Source organism: Ambystoma mexicanum, chromosome 14 (genome assembly GCF_040938575.1).
Source record: "Ambystoma mexicanum isolate Mex_15411 chromosome 14, UKY_AmexF1_1, whole genome shotgun sequence".
Taxonomy (NCBI): domain Eukaryota; kingdom Metazoa; phylum Chordata; class Amphibia; order Caudata; family Ambystomatidae; genus Ambystoma; species Ambystoma mexicanum.
The window spans coordinates 482,632,927-482,655,454 of record NC_090940.1 but is presented as its reverse complement, the minus strand read 5'-3'; positions in this window follow the sequence as shown (position 1 = coordinate 482,655,454).

Genomic DNA, 22,528 nt, shown 5'->3' with positions numbered 1-22,528 from the left:
TCAAAGGGGAAAATGGGATCTCCTGTTGCCATGCTTACTTCTTGCCTACAGAGAAGTACCTCAGGAGGCTGCTAGTTTCAGGCCCTTTGAATTTCTTTTCAGTCACCCTGTTAGGGAACCATTTGCCATAGTCAAGGAAGGGTGGGGGCTCCCTACTCCTATCACTACCAATGTAGTTAACTATGTGTTGGGCTTAAGAAAAATAATGGTCCTTCTGATGGCTCAGGCCAGTGACAAGTTGAAAGCAGGTCAAGCTCTGGTGAAACATTGGTTAACAACTGTCAGTTCTACCTTCCACACTAGGGTGGGTGCCCTCCTTGGCACTCCATCAGACTGAGGAAGGGGCTATGTTTGTCATCTGCTCACTTTTGAGAAACTCTAGAATGAATACACATTCTTAGGTTTTTGATATATAAGAGTTGGGCAATATTTCCACATCCTGTTTTTGTAATCTGATGACCTACTTCATTTTATATCAACATCTACACACCCCTAGTCAATTTCTACAGGCAAATGAACATTTACTGTTACCATAAGTATATTGACATACGGGATGTGATTGTGCTATCTTATCTAGCCCAATTTTGACTGCTCTCATTTAGGATACACTTTATATGTACGCAGTGTGCCTTATTCTGATGTGAGACCCATCTTAATCCATGCATGATAGGTGCTTACTAGAATTGATTAAAGTTTCCTCTACGTTTCCTGTCTCTATTAGATAAAAGGTACACCAGTGCTCTCTAGCGAGTTTGGCAATATAGGCAAGATAGTTTAGCCTTCAGATCTATCCTACTCTCTTCCTGTGTATGCACCTCTAATCTTTGGGTCTCGTATCTGAACAATCGCGGGACGATCCCTACCTTGGGACAATCCCATATGTTGTTCTTTTATGTGAAATTCCTGTTGCCTATAAGCAATTAATGGTGGGGTAGACCTCCAACCCTTTGGGCCTCATTCCGAGTAGGGCGGTAAGGGTTAACGGTTACCGGTAACGAGACCGGTGCCGTTAAACCCTTACCGCCCTACTACGAGTTCCCTTTGCGGGTTCTTCCTTAACGCCTGCTTTTAGCAGGCGTTAAGGACGGGACCCGCAAAGGGACTCTGAGGTCAATAACGGTACTGTAATTTACGGTACCGTTATTGCCGCCTTCTCCCTTCCCATTAAACCCTATGGGGGCTCAAATGGGAATGGGGAATGGCCCTGGTGAATGGGGAATTACTGGTCCCTCCGACCCCGGAATGGACCGGTAATTACTTCATTCACCAGGCCGGAGTCCGGATGAGTTCGGAGGCAGCCATGCCGCAAATAGCGGTGTGGTTACCTCTGAACTCGGAATGGGGCCCTTTGTATTTCTGAAACATTGGTATGACCAGAAGGTTTCCCTCATTCACTATACCCCAGGTCAAGAACTCCTAATCATGAATGCGATAAGGCCTTGAGCCCTACAGGATAAACGGTCAGGCCTTTACACAGTTGTGGAGCAGCTGGGTGAGGTACACTATTTAGTGGACCTTAAGAGACCTGGACAGGCCCCTAAAGTGTTCCATATAAATAGGATGAAGGCATTCATCCATAGGGTTGAAATATCAGCACTACTTTTGGCATCAGACATACAGGAAGAGGAATCCGAGCCTCTGCCTGACTTTCCAAGGTAGCCCTTCAGATGGCTCTATTGAGGGTGTCATTGTGGCCCCTCACCTGATTTGTACCCAGCAAGAAGAAGTAAGAACGTTGCTTAGGCAGTTCTCCCACCTTGTTTTCTCTGACTCCTGGTTTGACACCTTGGTGCAAACGCAAAATTGACACAGGAGACAGTGTACCTACCAAAAGTAGGGGGTACAGGATTTCAGATAAGGTGAGATCTTACATCAAGACAGAGGTCAACACAATTTTAGATCTTGGGGTGATTGAACCCTTTAGTAGTCCATGGTCCAGTCCTGTGGTTCTGGTCACAAAGGCAGTTACCTCTGAGCTGAGGTTGTGTGTGGATTATAGGGTTCTGAATGCTGTCACCAGGACAGATGCTCACCCCTTGCCTAGAACCAATGAGCTGGTGGATACCTTGGGTGCCTCCAAGTACCTCAGCACATTTGACCTCACTACAGGGTATTGGCAAATAGCCATAGCAGAACATGCCAAGGAGAATACAGCATTCTCAACCCCAGAGGGTCATTACCAGTTCAGGGCAATGCCCTTTGGATTAAAGAATGCACCTGCTACCTCTAAAAGGCTTGTAAATCATGTCCTAAATGGGTTGGATGAATTCTGCTTATCATATCTGAATTATATAGAAGTATTCAGTGCCACATGGGAAGAGCATGTGAAACACCTGGGAATAGTATTGCAGGCTCTTCAGAAGGCCCACTTGACCATAAAGGCCAGCAAGTGCTAGATTGGACAAGGATCTTTGGTCTACCTTGGACACGAAGTAGGTGGAGGGAGGATACAGCTTTTGCCCAGTAAAGTACAAGCAGCTCAAGACCGGCCTACTCCCAGTACACAAACTCAGGTGAGAGCCTTCTTAGGTCTCACTGGGTACTATGGGAACTTCATGTTAGACTATGACCCCTGACTACAAACATGCTTTTATTGTGCAGCCAAATGCCTCAGATACTGGCATAGGTGCTGTACTATCACAGATAGATGAGAAAGGCAAGGAACACCTGATTGGATTTATTAGCTGCCAGTTTAAGGCCAGAGAGCTCAGGTGGCCACTGTAGAGAAAGAATGTTTCTTACCCCAGGGAAGTTGAGTCCCTACCTCTATGGGACCCACTTCACTGTGCAAACTGACCATACTCCCTTAAATTGGCTAATGGACATGAAGGGAGAGAATACAACATTGCTCAGGTGGTCCATAACCCTGCAAGGGTTTAACTTCACCACTGAGCACAGGCTAGGTGTCCAACATAGAAATGCTGATGGGTTGTCCAGAAAGTTTAGTCAACCAGAACATGAGACTAATTCAGGGGTGGGATTTGCTCAAATGGATTTCTAAAATCTTACCTGGTGGGCAGAAGTCTAGGAGGCCACCCTAGTTTAGTGGAACTGGGAAACCTTCTGGACAAACCAGACCAATCTACAGTAGCTTGGCAGGAGGTCAAGACTAAGTGTCAGAAGGGGTGAGAGTGGTCGGAAGCCCACAATGAGCACACACAGTAAAATTCCATATATTACCCTTAGACAGATGTTTCAAAAATACATTTATTTTAGGACTTATAATCAAAACCCAAATAAACCACATTTATGAAGAAACAACACCAAACACGATCATACACTATTTAACATATATACAATGATGCGATTAGCCTAAGGCTGATTATGGGGAAAGAAAATAACCACGGCCTGTAACAGTAAATGTGTTAAATCAGCACAGATATCAGTTTAGGCAGTCCATCAACAATCCCTAACGTATGTAGTCCAGCCCTACGAAGAGAGGAGCCTATCGCTCAAAGTACAGATGCGCGTTAACAACGCATGGTTGTGCGTAAATGAAAAAGCAGGTTCTCTTCAGGGGGCTGTAACTTCTCAGGAAGGGGCTTGATGCGATGAAGAATAAGTTCCTACTCCTAGAAGAGGGTCTACCCTTGCGGATAGAGTGACTTTCAGAGTTTAGGAATAGCTGGGGAGCCAGGCTATCCCAGCCAAGGTGAGTATCTTTTGAGGGACACTCGTGCGTAAAAATGAATGGATGTGCCAGGTGACCACCAGTAAGTTAGGATAGTACTCACCGACCCTCAACACAGTCCAGACCAAATTTTGGCAGTCTAGCCCACTTTGCCTGTTGGTGTTAACCCTGCAGTTTCAGGATGCTCCGGCTCTCAGCGGCTGTGGTACAGGACGATAGTCTGTAAAGGGATGGTTTCTTTTTCTCAGCCCTTGAATGGAGAAGAAGGTCCGTTCTGGTACGATTCATCTCAGGACATGGTAGGCAAGAACTGCAGGCACTTTCAGCGAGGTTTGCCACTGCAGGACAACACAGGGACTGCACATTCTTGTTACATGGTGCACTCTGATAAATCTTGACCCAGAGGAGCTAGGGCCCAGGACTACAAGCTAACAATTCCCCAAGTATCAACTCTCAACTTGAGATGGCGGTGATCCTGTGCAATACCCTGGGTTCGAGCTGGTCAGTTCACTGGATGGCCCAGGAACACCTCCAAAGAGGCTCTTTGCAAGGTTAAGTAGGAGAAGCTTTAGAGTAGTTGTTCCCACTACTCCAAAGGGGTGAAGCACCCTTGCAGGCCTTCTTGGTTTGATGAAGAAACAGGGGTTTGATGGGACAACAGTGGGGTCAGGGTGCCAAACCTTCCTAGCACGTCACCGTTGGTTCCTCGAGTCTGCTTTCTTCTTACGGATACTTGGCTCCTTATGAGGTTTGGTGTGAACCTCAGTAGATCAACCTGGAATGGATCTAGAGCCCCATCTCATATCCAAGATTCAGTTCACACTCAAATCTCAGATAGCCAACGGAAGATCTGCTCTCTTGCATGCACACCAGACGTGGCCAATCATGGCCTACGGTTGTTCCAGTCATTCATTGCTACCAGACATACTGGCACCAGTAATGTGGATTGGGACCAGACAGTCCCAACCCTCTTCCTGGGCACTAGCACACTTGACATACAGGATCCCGCAAAAGGTGTGTTTTTTGCAGGATGCTGCATGCCCAAATAAGGAATATGCGGGTCTCTCGACCAGGGGGAAGACAAAGGGACAAAATGGCCAAAGGACAGAACAAAAGACTTAGTGGCATTGCCATTTCTGGCTCTGCCCACAGTCTTGGGCTAAACCCTGTAAATGCGGTATGGTCCATTAAAATAAAGTAAAAATACTTTAAAGGTAAACTGCTGCCACCAGTCAGTTCATCCTAGGCACACTTGTACAAACACCAAGAAATCCTTAGAGGGTGGCTAGGGCCATAAAACAAGAGGACCCCTATGAACAGTACTGTAATGTACTTGACAAATAGATACAAATTTACCAAGAAATGGCAACCAAGTCAAACACTAAGGGATACATAGTTTCCCAGTACTGACAGCTTGAAGGGCGTGTCAGTTTCCTCATAACAAATGAGCAAAATCCCAGAGAAGCGCAAATGAAGTCAGTGTGCCACTTGAAAAATTCAAGTTAGGTACTCCAAACAAAAGAAAAAAATGTGGGGGTGTTCACAAACGGAGGGAACATTTCACCTAAGGGAAATCTTTCCTAACACTGATGGAGGGAAGTCTATGAAGGTGTGATTGAAGCTTGGGGAAGGGAACCCCCACAAAAAGTGATTGAATGGTTTGAGTCCGGCGGAAGGAAACCTGTACTGAATTGTGGTAACGAGAAGGAAACAGACTTTTGTTGAACTGTATTACAAGTTAAAAGGTGACCTGGACTGAAGTCAAAGAAAGCTGACAGGTCCAGCGGATAGACTAGTGACTTTTCATGGAAGGCCAAGGGGGCCTTGGTCCACAAAATGAACTACATCCTTGTGTCCGAAACCAGAGTGTGTTGCAAGGTCTTAGTGTGCCACCTTACCCCATGCTACAAAACGTGGGGAAGGGAGTTACTCAGGCATACTGACATTTATTTTGAACACTGCATTTCCTTTTTGCATTACACATTCCCTTTCCACATTTATTGTATTAGAAACAGGGCAGGCATTAGGTTTATTAGTATAGGCCATTTTATTTTGACTAAGGACTGACTAGGACTGTACTTTCTTTTTGTTTGAAGGATCGAGAATACTCCCATCTTAGTTATTGGGCGAGATAGGAGTTTTCCAACCTTTTTTAAACCATCAATAAAGGTTTTGAAACTTGCAGCTCTTGTATCAGTGTCTACTTGCGATACCATGCCCCCCTCACATATGGTGTTAGAAGTGGCATACGATTCAATTTAAACAAGTTGGGGAACCATAACATTTCAGAAACCTAGTAACCGAGCCTCAGACTCCACTACCACCACAAAAGAATCTATCGCCTTTGATGTATGCAGCAGTAGAGAGGTTACCATCCCTCTAGGGAAAAGAGGACTGATTCCCACTGGCTTAGTTCTAATACCCTCTTCTGGTTGTTATGTTAGGTTGGCACCAAAATCTGGTTTAGGCTGGAATTTGGTCCGTATGTATTTGCAGAAGTTATAGATCCGGACTTTAAGGGAGACATAAAAGTACTCTTGCAAAATCATGGAAAAACTCCTTTTGAGAGATGTTGTCAGAATCCATCGTACTGTTGACCCTGTAGTGTAGCCGATGAATTTGTTTTAGCAATAGAACACCCTGTCTGAAATGAGTGCAGAACAGGAGGAAGTATTCCTCAAAAGAATGGAACAAGCAAACAACTGTCAACCTAGGATACAAGAAGAAATAATCAATATTTCTTACAATGAGAAAATAACTGTGAATTCCTAATGGACAACCACTAACCTTCAAATAGCAGGTGGATATATCACTCCCACTCAAGTACCCAAAGGGATTCGATAACAAGGACTCTACGACATCACCAGGATCTGTCATGTCATAAGAATGACCCTTGAGTGATGGTACGAGAAAAATGAAGGTGATTGTCTGTGGTGTCTGTGTGAAATGGAACTGAATTTACCAATGAGGGAACAGGCAGCCGTTTCCACGCACAACAATGAAAGCACTTTAGAGGATGGAGCAACCCAAGGAGCTGTCCCGACAGAAGGAGGATGCCTAGGACGGGATGAAAGTCTCTAGTCCCAATGGCTATCCCGACGGAACATGTACGCCTATGAGGAATACCATCAACACACAGAGTCCCAGTCCGTGTGAGGTGATAAGTACACCACGCGAAACACTTGATCTACAGGAAATAGCTCTGTATGAAAAGGGGTCGCACTCAGGTGTTGGATGAAAACTGCTGGCTCCGGCGCTGTTGAAAATGCTGGTACAAGGCGTGGAATCCCAAAACTTGTGAAGCAAGAGAAATCCAATAGACAGTCCTGGTCGAGGTGCAAGGAGTTTCAGTAAGTTCAAAGCGTAGTACCAAGGGAAAACGAGGGAAAGCAATCCGAGGAACAGTCCGATTTCAAGCAGGAGCAAAAGCAAGCAGGGTCCAGAACAATACAACTGACTAGGGGCAGGCTGAGGATATCCGTTAGCAAGAACAATGGTCAAAACAGGAAACAAGAAAGTACGTAGTGAAACACTTAGGCAGAATCAGAAGCAACGCTGCCGGGGATCTAGACGCTTAAATGACATGGTCCGCGTCATGTGTTTGAAGCGGATGCTGGGGAGCCGCAGCTTCTGTACGTGGCCACAATCTCCATGGTAACCTCCATTCAATGCTGTAGCGGTTCTTGAAACTGAAGCGCCAGCATTTGTGGGAGTTGTAGTGCGGATTGCATAACCTGATGTTCCTGTGTACAGAGGGGAAACTTATGTTGTTACTGCTTGCATGAATGCGTGTCATGTTGCTCTGTATAATAGTGTGACCTGAGAGAGCAGTGGGGCGTAATTTAACCCTAGCTGTTACCGCAGGCATGACAGATGTCCTGGGGACAAGATTACAAAGGGAATTCATGAGAAAGCTTTATTTCCCTGTATTCAGGACGAGATAGAGCATAAGGAAACAGAGAGAGGTGGGGGGTGGAGGGGGGGTTGCCTGGAGCTCATGGTGTGAGGCTGTGTTTGTGTTGAGCTCTGGCATCCATCCGTTAAAAGATCCTGCACACGGCGTGTAAACTGCTATAACTTGCCTTTTGCGGAAATACTTCAAGTATATCCTCTGCCACACAGAACGGGACGTGCAAGATATGCATACTGGTGCCTAAGAGCAAGAAGACGATCAGAGGTTTGCTCAACATGGAGAGATAAAATGGTGGCCGGCGCCCATAACACTCTCTGACCTGCAGATGATGACCAGCGGACACTAAGCGGCAGAGATGAGGGAGCTGGTAATCACTGCTGACCCCTCTCCTTGAGCCTTGTGAAGCCCGGGTAACGGTGAAGTGGAGCCCTTGACACTGACAGAGTTGTTGGACCCCGCTCATACGTACACACTCAGGCCTACAAATGACGCGGAGCCAAATCTATGGTGAACCAACTTTATTCACCTCCAAACTCCAACTGCCGTCTCCTCCCTCCAGCCCCTCCCTTTCCGTCTTTCCTCCCGCTCTTTCTCCTTGGCTGCCCTTAAAGGGACAGTGTCTTTTTTATTCATGTACAACACCTCCCCCGTACTTATCATGACAGTCCAGCTACATCTGTTCGATGAGCCTCACCGGTTTCTTTATTGTCCTAGGGGGTCTCCCTGGTGATTCTCGGCTCTCGCCGCTTGACTCTATTGGGGGTTCCGTTTCCTCTTCCTCATTGAGGCTCTCGTCGGGTATCTCTGGTGGTTCAGGTTCTTCCAGATATAGCTTCTTGAAGAATGAGGAGTTGCGGGTAATGTCCCCTAGTTCTCCGGTTGCCGTGACCATGGGCCCCTTGATGGCTGTGATGATTCTTGGCTCTGGATGGTATCAAGTGTCCGTTTTCTTGCGCTGTGTTTGTCGGACCAGTACTGTTTGTCCAACTTCCAGCTGTTGTTCCTTTGCTCTCCTCCTTGCGTCAGCCCATTGCTTGGCTTTCCTTCGTTTCTCCGCGTCGCGTTCCCTGATGGCTAGGTCTTCTTCCCGTGTGTAGTCCTCCCATCGTGGGATACGCGTCCTGGGTTGGTATCTCACCATGAGTTCAGCGGGTGGCTTTGCAGTTGCGTCATGTTGAGTGTTCCGGTAGCTTCGGAGCATGCTGCAGATGGCTTTCGGATGGGGTGTCTGTTCCGCTACTGCCTTTTGTCGGGTCAATTTGATTGTGGCCATAAACCGTTCGACCATCCCATTGGCTTGGGGCCAGAGTGGTGTGATTTTTTGATGGGAGAAGCCTAGGTACTTTGCAAAGTTTGCGAATTCCCGTCCCTGGAAAGGGGACCCGTTGTCAGTCTTCACGACATTGGGGATGCCCCATTCGCTGAAAAGTTCATCCACTATGGGTGCATTGTCAGTGAAGGATGTCGAGGGTGTTTGCTTAACAAACGGGAATCTTGAGTACTCATCTATTATTACTAATAGATACCCTCCCTCTTCTACGGGTCCATAAAAGTCCATTGCAACCTTTTGCCAGGGTCTCGTTGGGAGTGTGGTGAGTTGGAGGGGGTTTGGGTTTGGTCCTTGGGCTGCCAGTTGGCAGGGTCTGCAGTGTTTGAGCATGTCCTCCACTATCATGTCCATATATGGGAACCAGACATAGTTCCTGAGGAACCTTTTTGTGTTGTCGATTCCCCTGTGTCCTTCGTGTGCCAGCGTTGCTAGTGTCTTTCTTAGGTCTTTTGGTGCTACTAACCTCTTTCCTCGTAGTAGCAGCCCTTGGTCAGTTGCTATAAGCTCATCTTTTACTTTGGCTAGCCGGTCCAATTCTTTCTGGTCTACATCTCCTTCTTCAGTTCTGCTTGAGTGGCGTTCTCTCCATTTGTTGGAGTGGGTAAGTGTGATAGCGGCCCTGATCGTTGGGTCGGCTTTGCTCCTTTCCTCGAACGTCGTGGTCGAGATGGTGGGCGGCATGGCATTTGACGATAGGTACAGGACATATTCAGTGGCCTCATGTGCCAAAGTGTCATCTTTGTCCTGTAGGGGGTGTCTGGATAAATAGTCCGCTGGGTTTGCGTCTCCTCCTGGTTTATGGATAATGGTGTAATCGTATTCCTGTAGTCTTATCCCCCATCGCTCTATGCGGGGTGGCATCTTCGTCCTGGGGTTCCCAAAGATGGATAAGAGGGCTTGGTGGTCTGTCACTAGGGTAAATTTCCAGCCAATGATGAAGTGGTGGTACTTTTCACACGCCCATACCGCGGCCAGGCTTTCTCTCTCTGCTTGAGAGTAGGCTTTTTCCGTGTGTGACAGGGCTCGGCTGGCGTAGGCAACTATAGCATGGTGGCCGTTGTCTGCAGAGTCAGTTTGTGCTAGGATGGCTCCCAGCCCCACCGGGCTCGCATCAACTGTGATGATGGTGTGCCAGTTAGGATCAAAATATGCCAGTTGTTTGTTGTTGGTAAGTCCCTCTTTTATCGCTATGAATGCCTCCTGGCAGGGTGCGTCCCATATGAACGGTTGGTTCTTCTTCAGGAGGTTGCGGAGCGGGTCAGTCGTTGTGGCGTAGTTCGGAAGGTATCGCGCACAATATCCTGCCATTCCCAATAGCGAGCGTAACTCTGCTGTGTTTGTCGGCGCTTGAAGCTCAGTGATGGCCTTTATTTTGTCCGGGTCTGCGGATATTCCGTTGTTTGAGAATGTGTGTCCGAAAAATTTGAGACTTGTTCTGTTAATGACGCACTTGCACTCATTCAGTGTTAGCCCTGCATCTTGTAGGATGGAGCAGATGTTTCTGAGAGCCCTATCGTGCTGGTCTTGATCTTTCCCGAATATCAGGATGTCATCACTGTAGTTTAATGCATTCGTCTCTGATGCTATGAGACGCCTGATGGTCTCTTGGAATATTTCCGCGGCAGATGAGATGCCGAAATTTAATCTTTTATATCGGAACAGGCCGTCATGTCTCGCAAATGTGGTTATGGGCCGTGATTCTGGATCCAGACCGAGTTGATGGTAGCCCTGGTTGAGGTCGAGTTTTGAGAAGAATCTCGCCTGGTTTAACCTGATTAGCATGTCCTCCAGTCCTGGTCCCGGATGCCTTTCTCTCTGGATGGCGGTATTTGGGATGCGCATGTCTACGCATATACGAAGGCGACCATTGTCCTTGGGGACAATTACTATTGGTGACACCCAGGGTGTTGGCCCCTCCGCTTTCTCTATGATGTCATTCTGGAGGAGAAGTTGTATTTCCTTTGATACCTGCTCCTGGAGGTGGAAACCCACTTTCCGTGGGTGTTGTGGAACTGGCCTGACATTTTTGTCTATGTGTAGTTTGATGCATGGTCCTTTTAACATTCCTACTCCTTTGAACAGTTTGGGGAAAGTGTTCTTGAGTTCCCTTTTTTCCAATGGTCTGTCTATCATTGCCCTGACGGATTCGCGTGGTAGTGGTAGTCCTTCAATGACCTCCGACTGGTCATAATGTAGGTCAATCAGGGCAAGTGCGTTAGCTGTCCTGTAACTGAGAAGGCAGCGGCCAATAGCTGGGCTTCTTATCACATGTATCGTGGCGGTTGTTGTGATGTCTCTGTGCCGTAGATCGCATTGAAATTTCCCTTTAGATGTCATGGGTTGGGCTGCTCCCCATTGGAAGATGTGTGTCTTAGACTCTTGGATGGGGTATGCCGAGGCTATTTCACGATAAATGTCTTCATTCATGACGTTTACCGTTCCTCCTGTGTCAACGATAAATCTGTTTTGGGCTCTTCCCATTTGAATTGTTACTCTGGGAGCCGCAGTGTCCTCTTCCTCCACACTGAGAAGGCATACATACTCTCGGTCGTAGCCGTCTTGCAGGTATTGAGGTTGTTCATTTCCTCCTGGTGGATAATGTGGTGGGGCATAAGGGTATGGCTCCCTGTCGCGCTCCCGGATGTCTGGTGCTTCCGCTTTGCGGTTGTCTTCGCGTTCTAGTTCCCGCATGAAGTCATCCTGATAGGCATCATATAGTTTGTGGTCTTTCCTGTCCGGTTCAATCTGAAGTCCCTCCAGGGCTCTCACTGTGTTTGGGCGTTGGTATGATGGCGCGAGAGGTACATTCCTGTCCACTTGGTGGTGCTGTTCTTTATGCGCATCAATCACGCGAGGGACAGGTTGTGGGCGTGTTGATCCCCCTTCCGGTAGTGGCTCCTTGCACATCACTTGGAAGTGGTTCTCCATTCCGCATCTCATGCACCGTTGCCCGATGGCGGGGCATGGTCCTCTGTGTGGATATTCGAATCCACAGCGATAGCATTGGCGGTCACCCTGTGCTCGTTGTGTCGGGTACCTCTGGTTGGTCCTTGGTTGGGGGTTTGGCTGGCGGGCATAGGGATGTATTGCGGCTATAGTTTCTCCCTTTTTTGGATTCTCAATGGCTGCTGCCTGAATGTCCACTCTTTCGTAGACCCTGGCTAGGTCTAGCACTTCTTTTAGAGATAAGGGTTTCTTGAGGAGGTGCTTCCGGAACATCGAGGATACACACCCCTCTATGATGCGTAATCTAATGGCTTCTTCATCATTAAAGTTAGCAAAGTCACATTTGGATATTTTCCTTTGGAGACGTATTACGAACTCCCCTATTGATTCGTGAGGTAGCTGGCCACATTGGTTGAAAGTGTATCTTTCATAGTCCCGGTTAGGTGTGATGAGCAGCTTTTCGTTAATGGCTTGCAGGAGTCTTGCATACGTGGTGCGATCTTGTGGAGGAATTGTGCGTATAATGTTTTTTATTTCTCTCCCTGCGACATTTGCAAATATGCTCAGTATGTTGGGAGGTTCTTGCGTGCCAATGGCACCTACAAAGTCGTCAAATTCCTCCATCCATTCTTCCCATCTTTGCCCCTGGTCATGGTGTGGGTTTAGCGTGAACGGGGCAGGTCTCCTCATGAGGCTTGCGTGAGAGGAGGGAGCTCCTGGTGGTGGTACATTAGGGTTTGGCGCGTCTGCAGCTGACATGGTGGTGTCGCTTGGTGGTCCTACGTCCACTGAGGTGTGCGTATGTTATCACCTGGTTGTGGGTTTTCTTGATGTGCAGCGTGGAGTGCTGCGTCGCAGGTGCTCAGGGTGCCCTAGTAGGCTTTGCACAATGGCTCTTTTGTTCTGCTGCGGTGTAAGTTCGCATGTTGGGGCACGCTGTTCACCTTCTGCTTCTTGTGTGCAGACCGGCGCTCTGGTAAATGTCACCTTTAGGTGTGTTTTACTGATGTGTCACGTGGGTGGGAGACTCGGGGTTCCTCTTTGCAATTGTCACCTTTAGGTGTGTTTCTTGATGTGGTAAATGTCACTTTTAGGTGTGTTTTACTGTTTACTGATGTGGTAAATGTCACCTTTAGGTGTGTTTTACTGATGTGTCACGTGGTGGGAGACTCGGGGTTCCCCTTTGGGTGTTTTTACTGATGTGTCACGTGGGTGGGAGACTCGGGGTTCCCCTTTTGCTACCCCTTTCCGACACCTTACTTGAGGGGTGGATGCCGCGAGCCTGCGGGTCTCCTCTTCCGTGACGTGTGGGCCTGCTGCATTCCCTCGTGGTCTCCTTCTTCTTGTGGGCCTCTTCCAGCTCGCGGGCTCTTCTCGTTGTTGGCGTCCGCGGTCCTCTTCCTGCCGAGGGGGGGCGCGGGACCTCTTCTGCTGGGCGCTGCGGTCCTGGGCTCACGGGCCCTACGATCTCCCAGTCGCGGGACCTCCTCTGCTGGGCGCTGCGGTCCTGGGCTCACGGGCCCTCCGATCTCCCGGTCGGCTGGGCTGCCGTCGGCGGGCTTCTGCCGTCGGGCACTTCGGTCTCGGGCGCACGGGCCCTTCGATCACCTGGTCGGCTGGTCAGCTGCTGGTAGGCCTCCGCTGCTGGGCTCTACTCTGCTGGGCTCTTCAGTCTTGGGCGCACGGGCCCTCCGATCTTCTGGTCCGCTGGTCTTCACTGCCGGGCTCTCCAGTCTTGGGCGCACGGGCCCCTCCAATCTTCTGGTCGGCTGGTCTGCTGCTGGCAGGCCACCACTGCTGAGCACCACTCTGCTGGGCTCTCCGGTCCTGATACGCTGCAGGGCACACGGGCCCACCGGGTCTGCTGGGCTCTCGAGTCCTCCTTATCTGCTGGGCACACGGGCCCTCCTTGAACGCTGCTGGGCGCGCGGGCCCTCCTCGCACTGATGGGCTCACAGGCCCTCCAAACTGCTGCCGGCACGCAAAGGGTCGTATCGGCTTCGTTGCCAGTGTTGGACCCCGCTCATACGTACACACTCAGGCCTACAAATGACGCGGAGCCAAATCTATGGTGAACCAACTTTATTCACCTCCAAACTCCAACTGCCGTCTCCTCCCTCCAGCCCCTCCCTTTCCGTCTTTCCTCCCGCTCTTTCTCCTTGGCTGCCCTTAAAGGGACAGTGTCTTTTTTATTCATGTACAACAGGAGTGCTCTCCCCAATGCCCCCAATGGCTCACTAGACACAGCGTAGGAGATTCGTACACCCGAGGGGAAAAGCTGGCCAAACAGGCTTCATGACTCCGGTCAATTGCAACGAGGCACGGTGACACTGGGAGAAGTCCGCCTGATTTTGCTTCCATTCATGCGGTAAGGACACTGCACCTTTGGCAACCGGCGCGCTGCAAATGATCATTCAGCCATCCGTATGCTGTACCCCACGGACATAAGAAATATAACGGATGCAAGGAAGATCAGTGCCACCCTCGCAATTGGGGCTCAGCGCAGCTGGCGTTATTCGAGGGCGCTCCTGAAGCTCCACGGCTACGCTGTGGTATGGACATCAAAGTAGCATTTCCCTGAGTACTGGCACCAAGGGGAAACTTGGTGCCAGTACTCTCGCTGCTCGCAGTCATCTCGCTGCTCCCCTCATGCAGAAAGTGAGCAGATATATATGCTCAAATACGACGCTGAGCCTGCTTCCCCGTTTCCTTTTTTCCTTTCTCTGTGGCCGCTGGTCGTGCCCTCCACACAGGGAAGCGCGGCATAGACTGAGTGGGGCAGAGCATGACTGATTAAATCAGCAAAGACTCCAATGCAGTGCGCATGCTGAAGCAGAGACGGAAAGCGCACACACGCCAGTGGAACTCTCTTTTCCCTACAGAACACTCAGGTACTTTGTTGTGTTATAGCGCTTCAGCTGGGTCCTGGATGATCCTGTGGGTGCTTATACTGAGGATCGGCCAGAGGACTAGTGAGTGGCTGTTCCCTCCCTTGGTAGATGTATACCCTGCATTATACGCTGCCTGCTGAGAGGCCCCCCAATTGCCTGTGTGACATATTGAACTAGATTTGGAACTTGCAGGATGTGTGTGGGTGGCTACTGAGTGCGACTCGCATTGCTGGGGCACAGCCAACTTTGCTGGGCCCATGTTCGGTGCCTGGGGCCCCCTAAGACCACAGCCATTAAACAGTTAGCTCTTCCTGACTGTAGGTGCCTGTTTATAGTTTTGGGGGAAAACTGAGGGGGTGCCTGGAGGATTTCACACTCCCATGACCGACTTCAGTTTGGATTGTGTTGCTCCTGTGCCCCGGGGCGCTTGGCCTGTGTCCCTCATATGGTGCTACAACCAAATAGCGCATTAGTGAATTGAATGGGCATACTCCTTTCCCTTGCGCTGCAGATTACAGCGTGACGACACAGCACAAGGACAGGCTGTGTGAGGTGGCACCCGAGAACCCAACAGCGTGGTCGGCATAGATCTCACGTGTCTCACAAAACACCAGGGGATCCCCCCAGACTGTAATCTTTAGCGCAGCATGTGGCATACCGCACACCATACTCAGACACACAAGTGTTGCTGTGAATTAACGACTACCTAGACGGATGCCATGCCCGCAACAAAGAACAAACAGAAAGCCACCATCATGGACTCCTTTGCGTGAACTGGTAAGACGCAGGTGTAGAGTAGGATGGGGAGCAGTGCGATGACTGCAGATGCAGGAGCATGCACAAACCCTCAGGAAGATAAAATACTGGCTGCAATTGCGGCACTCAGGTCCTCTCTAGAACACAAAATGGTTGAGGTCAAGGTGGATGTTCAACTTCTACACCAAGATGTCTGCTCTTTGGTGGAGCTAGTCACTAATGCAGAGGAACTTTTAAAATACACTGCTGCCACTACCACTTAACCTTGCCACCCGACTGAAAACTCTAGAGGCCAAAAATCACTCCCTGGCCGAGGATGAGGAGGGACGATCCCGCAGAAACAACATACGGGTCCGTGGCATACCAGAGGATACAGAAGGTAAAGATCCAACGACATATATTGAACATTTATTCCTGCATGAGGTGGGACCTGGCAAGGATTTGTGGTGGAAAGAGCTCATCGGTCTCTGCAAAAAAGGCCTCCACCGGGTTGCACTCCCGCCCCATCTCAGCCAAGATATTGAACTTCTGAGACTGAGAAGTGCTTTTACAGTTCTCTAGAGATGGCAGAGTGATACAACGGAGTGGATCAAGTGTAGCCATCTACCCAGATTATACGCCTCTGGTGCAGCAGCAACAGAACAGGCTTATTTCAGTCAAGGCAGACTGTGGAAAAAAGGGATCCGATACATACTCACATATCCAGCGAGACTTAATGTACTGTATGAGGCCAGATCGAGGTTCTTTGAGAGCCCAGAGGCCATATCAATGTGGCTGGAAGACAATAATGTGGACACGAATAAAGATTCCATGCAACAGGCGACAGAGACTGGGGCCTCCTAGATAGTGGTCAATAAAGATCACCACTGCACCTCATCGATATGGGATGCCCAGACTTGCATGGCAGATGATGCACTCTAGCTTCATAGATGTCGATGGCTCAGTCCTGAACTCTGCTGGAGGCGGCCTATAATCAAGCAACAACCCACAATCATACATATAAGAACCCGTGGACATAGCAGCTAATATGCTGGAGCCAGCGATCTGGCCCATTGGGCTCTGATGGAACTCACCCCAAACCATATGGACAGTCGACCAGAGACTCTTGTTGACCTTTTGGGCTTGTGCCCGCTTCTTGAAGCATGCATCAGAAGGCCCAAACAGATTCCATCTGTTGGGCATAGTTGGAGCCCTATGTTTCGGGGCTGGTTGTTTATGTTTATCCCCTATTACACATCCAATGTGATCCTTTGTATTGTCTGTTCTACCCATCATGTGAGACTGAAAGATGTGCTAGACTGGTTATCCTCTGAGATACACATAGTGGTGGCTTTGCTCTTGCATTCTTGTGTGCAGCAGAATTCAGTATATACATGCTTTTTGGTTGAAGGAACACGCATGATATATGGCACAGGTTAAGAGGCTTTGGTACGTATATACGGAGAAACATAGTCAAATCATATCTTCAGCATAAAAAGATTTCGATAGCTCTGCTGCAATAAACTCACTTAGCGATCAGTAAGCAGGAAACATTTGGCAAAATGTTGGGGAGGCACAGTGTATGGGCCCCCTAACTCTAAGTATGCGAGAGGGGTCCTCATATGGGTCAATGCTTCGCTCCCATTTCAGCTCCTGAGTTGTGACACAGACACTGAGGGCAGATCTGTCATTCTCAGGGGATAAATGGGTAGTGTAGAGGTGATCATAGTCAACTCTTACTTCCCTAACCATACCATACTAGCGCATATCCAGGCACTGTGCGCCCCCATAACACTCCACAGAGATGCCTTTTTCATATGGGGCGGAGAATTTAATTGTGCTCACGATACCACATGTGATAGGTCCATACCACTTAGGTCCCAGACTTCCCCAGCCACGACAGTTCTTAAGGCAGCACTGGCGGAATTGGTCTTGACGGATGTGTAGCGTCAAATCCATCCAGACCTGAGAGAATATTCCTATTACTCCTCACCCCATAAACTTCACAGGAGGTTAGACTATATTTTCGCAAGCACTGAACATCTACAAGACTTTGTGGGCGCAGGATATATGGGTCGCACTATATCGGATCACAGACTCCGCATATTGTGATTTGGAGTCACCAGATACCATGTGCTCCAGTGCTGATGTGGCACATGCCTACAGATGCACTAACAGATGTGCCTTTTCGGGAGCAACTACACAAAACATTAGAAATTTTTTTAGAAGAAAACATAGGCAGTGTCGGAAGCTGGAGGACTGTTTGAGAAACCTTGATGGTGGTCACCAGGGCAAGGTAATTGCTGGAGCTGGGGGAGTCCAGAAGCAGTTGAGGCATAGTAAGAGACCTAGAGTCAAGGCAGGCAGTTGAACAATCTGATGGACGAGCCCTCAGTGAGGCCCGATGGGACTGCCTGGCTACCTAGGAGAGACTATCAAAGTTTGACTATGTAACCAGCACGGCATGCACACATGTTGGCAGAGTGCCTATAAAAAGTCACTTTAGATTTCTGTATGACTTTAAGTATAACAGGCAGCATTTTGTGGCTTTTGTGTTAAACATTTGTGTCCTTGCTTTACAAAACTCAGCAAGCAGGTGACTACGTTTACTGCTTATTATCTATATGTAAGTCTTTCAGCTAGCAAAATTGAATTATCCATGCTGTAACATGTGACCTAAATAAATAAAGGTCTTAATAACTGGTTTTCCAGTTCTTCCAGAATTTGGATTTGTACGTTTCCCTCCTATGATGCATACCTATGAAGATGTATTTTACTTAATATGGAGATGTGTTATAATTGTTTCTACAGCAAACCATTGTAGTTTAAATGTTTGAGGTCAGGACTACCCCCTTGTACTAAATATCATTTCAGCCTTAACGTCCTGCCCGACCACAGGCTATCCCTTAGGTTACAAAAGAGTCAGAACAGGGAGACACATTTCCAGGCCATGGGACATACAGAGAGGAACTTGACATGGCTGTCCCCTCCCCCAAATGCTCTATATACTCGTGCTAGATCCCAGAGCAGCATATCTCAAGCACGAATATCTTGAGGCTGGGATATGCATAGGAAATACCACTCACCTACTCTCACTGTACGCTGACGATGTTCTGCTCTATCTATCTCAACTACATCACAATCTATCCATAGTGATTTAAGTACTTGATGGCTTTGCAAGATTTTCCGGGGTCACCTTTGCCAAAAACAAATCATGCTTGTTTTACTCTAGCTGGGCTGAATCACACCAGGTTAACCTCTGCACTGGATTGGGGCCTAAAGTGGGAGAATGACGTCTTTCAGTACTTGGGCATATGGGTTGCTCACACACCAGAACAAATGCATACTTTAAACACATTGAGGGCAATGGAAGGGGTTAAGAAATCAATGGTGTTTTGGTCCTGTCTCCCACTTTCACTCCTGGGAAGGGTGGCCATTGCAAAGATGATCATACTACTCAACCTACTCTATGGATTCACAACTATTCCCCACTACATGACAGCCCCATTCTTCTGGGAATTAGAGACCATGCTGAAGACCTTCTTGTGGGGTCCTAAGAGGCACAGACTGACTACTACTGTTCTGTCACTCCGTTTCGAACCAGGCAGAGCCCAGCTACCAAGACTTGAATACTAATACCTAGCAGCTCAGCTCAGTCACATTGCCAATGGTTAGCAGATGAACCACCACAGAGCACAGTCTGCTAGAAGCCTTACTTAGCCCTATGCAACAACAGGAAGCATTATGGCACCCTCCAAGCAAGCGGGTAACCTGCCCACAAGAATTGACAACAGGCAGACAGACCTGGCTACGGACACAAAAACTTCTAAAGTTCACATGTCCCTACTCTTCCCAAGCACCCATTCTGGTCAGCACACAGTGGGACCCCCAAAAACTGAAAATGGCATGATGTTGGGAGGAGGCAGGCATCACAACATGGGGAGATTTGTATGAGAATGGTACTTATAGAGAATTTACTGACTTCATTCAGAGAGACGACCTCCTGTAGGGGCAGTTTGTGATATACGTCAAGGTGACCAAAATTCGACAAATGTATCCTGGTCGGACTTGCCAGCAGAACCCCAACCGAGCGCATTCCTGACAGTAATGTACGACTTGGATACAGGCTTTGTAGAGATTGTACAAAGCCTTCATTGAACACACAAACACAGACCTTGAAGAGCTAAGCTGAAATGGGAGATGGATCTAGAGGGAGTCATCACAGACAAAGACTGACTGTGGGCGCTCAGCCATGTAATAAATGTGTCACGCAATGCGAGATTCCGTCTGATCCAGATTAATGTGCTTCACCACATATACCTCACCCCGGCTACGGTGGCTAAATTTAAGAATGAAGCATCATCTCTCTGCCCCTGATGTGACCAGGACAAGGCTCACTTAATGCATATGCATTGGGAATGTGGGGTAGTCCAAAGGTTCTGAGCCAAAATCAAAAACACTAGCGAAAATGCAGGGATTAGCAGATATAAATGGACCCCACGGGAATGTATACTGGGGATGTATATGAGAACCAGTAAACACAAACACGTCTCTAGGTTCATGGGATTAGCTTGTATACTAGGTCTGAGGTATATAGCCATGACCTGGAAATCGAATAGAGGTCCACAGTTCGAAGTATGGTTCAGAGAAATGTAGCACTGGTGTGTGGCTAAAACTAATGCATGGGGCCATGCTATTGATGTGCATGAAGGTGAGGTAGGACTCCTGTTTGAAGACACTAGTTGAATCCGTCCTCTATCCCTTGGATGATAAACCCCTGTGGACTGCTTTTGAGAATAGAAGGCCACGTGTTGGCCCTTTCAGTAATGTTTGACTCCTGAGATGCAAGTTATACAATGTCAGGCACTGTGTGGATCATATTACATTGTAGCCTTTTCTGGAACTCTGAATGTAATAAGCTGCTGCATAGCCACAAAACGGTATGAACATGTACAACATTTGCCTAAATGGCTGGGTATCTGATCCCCTCTCTCTTTTCTTACTATCTCTCTCTTCTCCTAGTTAATACGTACCCACACCCTATTCTCCCTATCTCCCCCTTTCATTTGTTAAATGTTTTTGGCCAAGTATGTTATGATGCACACTATTGTTTAACTGAATTGCTAACAATTGTGTTTGACGAAATGCCAATAAACAAAGTTTAAAAAAAAAAGGAAACAGAGAGGTAACTTGAGTTTTGGGGAGGCCAATGAGAAACTTAAAATCGGAGAAAAAGTGGAAGATGAACCCACCATCCTTCCAGACTTAGCCTTTGTCCAACAAAACAACCCAATTCTGGCAGAGGCTTTCTCACAAATAATTCCTGAGAGAGAAGGCCAAGAATAAATAAATCCCTTTTTCTCTCTGAAACAGGGACTACTAGATCATAGAGAAACCACAGGTGAAGGCATAAGTAAAACCCAATTGGCAATACCCAAAACACATCAGAAAATTGTGTTAGAAATTGCACACTCTCACTTGAGATGGGGACACTTAGGACAATCTAAGACCCTAGCTCACCTCACATTAGTGGAAAATTCTATTGGCCAGGGATACATGTTGATATAGAAAATGTTGTTCAGATATGTGAGATATGTCAAAAGACCAGCTTGCATATTCCTCTACCTGCCCCTTTAAATCTGCTAACGATAATCGAAGTTCCCTTCTCCCGAATCAGGATGGATATCATCAGACCATTAGAAACCTCTAAGTTGTGCAACAAATGTGTTCTTGTGATCGTTGATTACACCACCAGGTACCCAGAAGCCGTTCCCATGAGAAATAACACCATCCAGCAAATCTTAAAGCATTTGCTACCATTATTTTCTAGAGCTGGATTCCCCAAAGAAATTCTGACTGACCAGGGGACACATTTCATAAGTAAGCTTATGGGTGAAATAAAGGAATTGATATATATTATAACCTTAAGGACCTTGGTGTACCATCCCCAAACCAAGGGATTGGTAGAAAGATTTAATAAGACCCTCAAGACTATTCTAAGAAAGTTAGTAGACGAGGATGGAAAATATTTGCATCACATGATTCACTGGGTACTGTTTGCGGTGAGAAAGACCCCTCAAGCATCTACTGAATTCTTCCCCTTGGAATTATTGTATGGTAGAGAACCAACATCTCTAATAAGGGCTCCTGGTAAGCCTTGGTCGTCCAGGTTCAATATAGACAAAAAAGCAAGAAATCGCCAATCCTATAATGTCAAACTCCCAACCTCAAATGTTCGGACCAATACCATAGAGTTTTTCAGTGTCTCATCAAACCCTCTGTTAATTATTTTGTACCGGAACAACACATCTATTCTTTTTTTATATAATTAAAAAACAGTACATTTATACACATTCATTTAGTCAGAACAAGGTTCTCATACAATGTTTCATACAATGATAACAACACATATCTAATAGAGACACAAAAATCAAAACCCTGGTATTTTCCAGTATCCTCTTCCAATTCCTTTTTTCATTGTAATACACTATAATGCTTGTGCAAAATCCAAGCTAGAACAACATGGCGTTGGTGTGCAGCCATTTTGGGCATTCATCTCCCATCAAGGTAATAAAGCTTGCAACCCCTCGGGCCTCGGAAAATAAACAAGCATTTCAGTAGCGAAAGCAGAGCAAGGTCACATAGCTACATGAATATTATTGCTGAGTGGACTTACTGTGGAGAATAGTTATTGTATTGTCCACTGATGGACGAATACGGGGAGGGAGTCGGAGCGTCCTGCAGGTGCATGATAAGGGGTTCTGGGTATGAATGCGAGGAGAGGGTTGCTGTTTTTTTTTACTTCTGACTGTCCCTTGGACTTGTGATCTGCTCTTCGGCCGAGGGCAGACACAACTGAGAAGGGCGTGGATATGCCCCAATAAGGAGAGGGCATTGCGTGGCAGAGTTAGTTAGGGTGATGAAGTCTTGCTGAGAGGGAGGACGCTCCGGCTCAGACCCTGTTAGCACGAGTGATCTCTTTGTCTACCTGCTAAGGTACTAAGCAGTGTCATAGTGGCCAAGATGAAGGTGTCTTGCAAGTCTTTACTAACGGTGAAGCCATTTATATCTATACTACTATC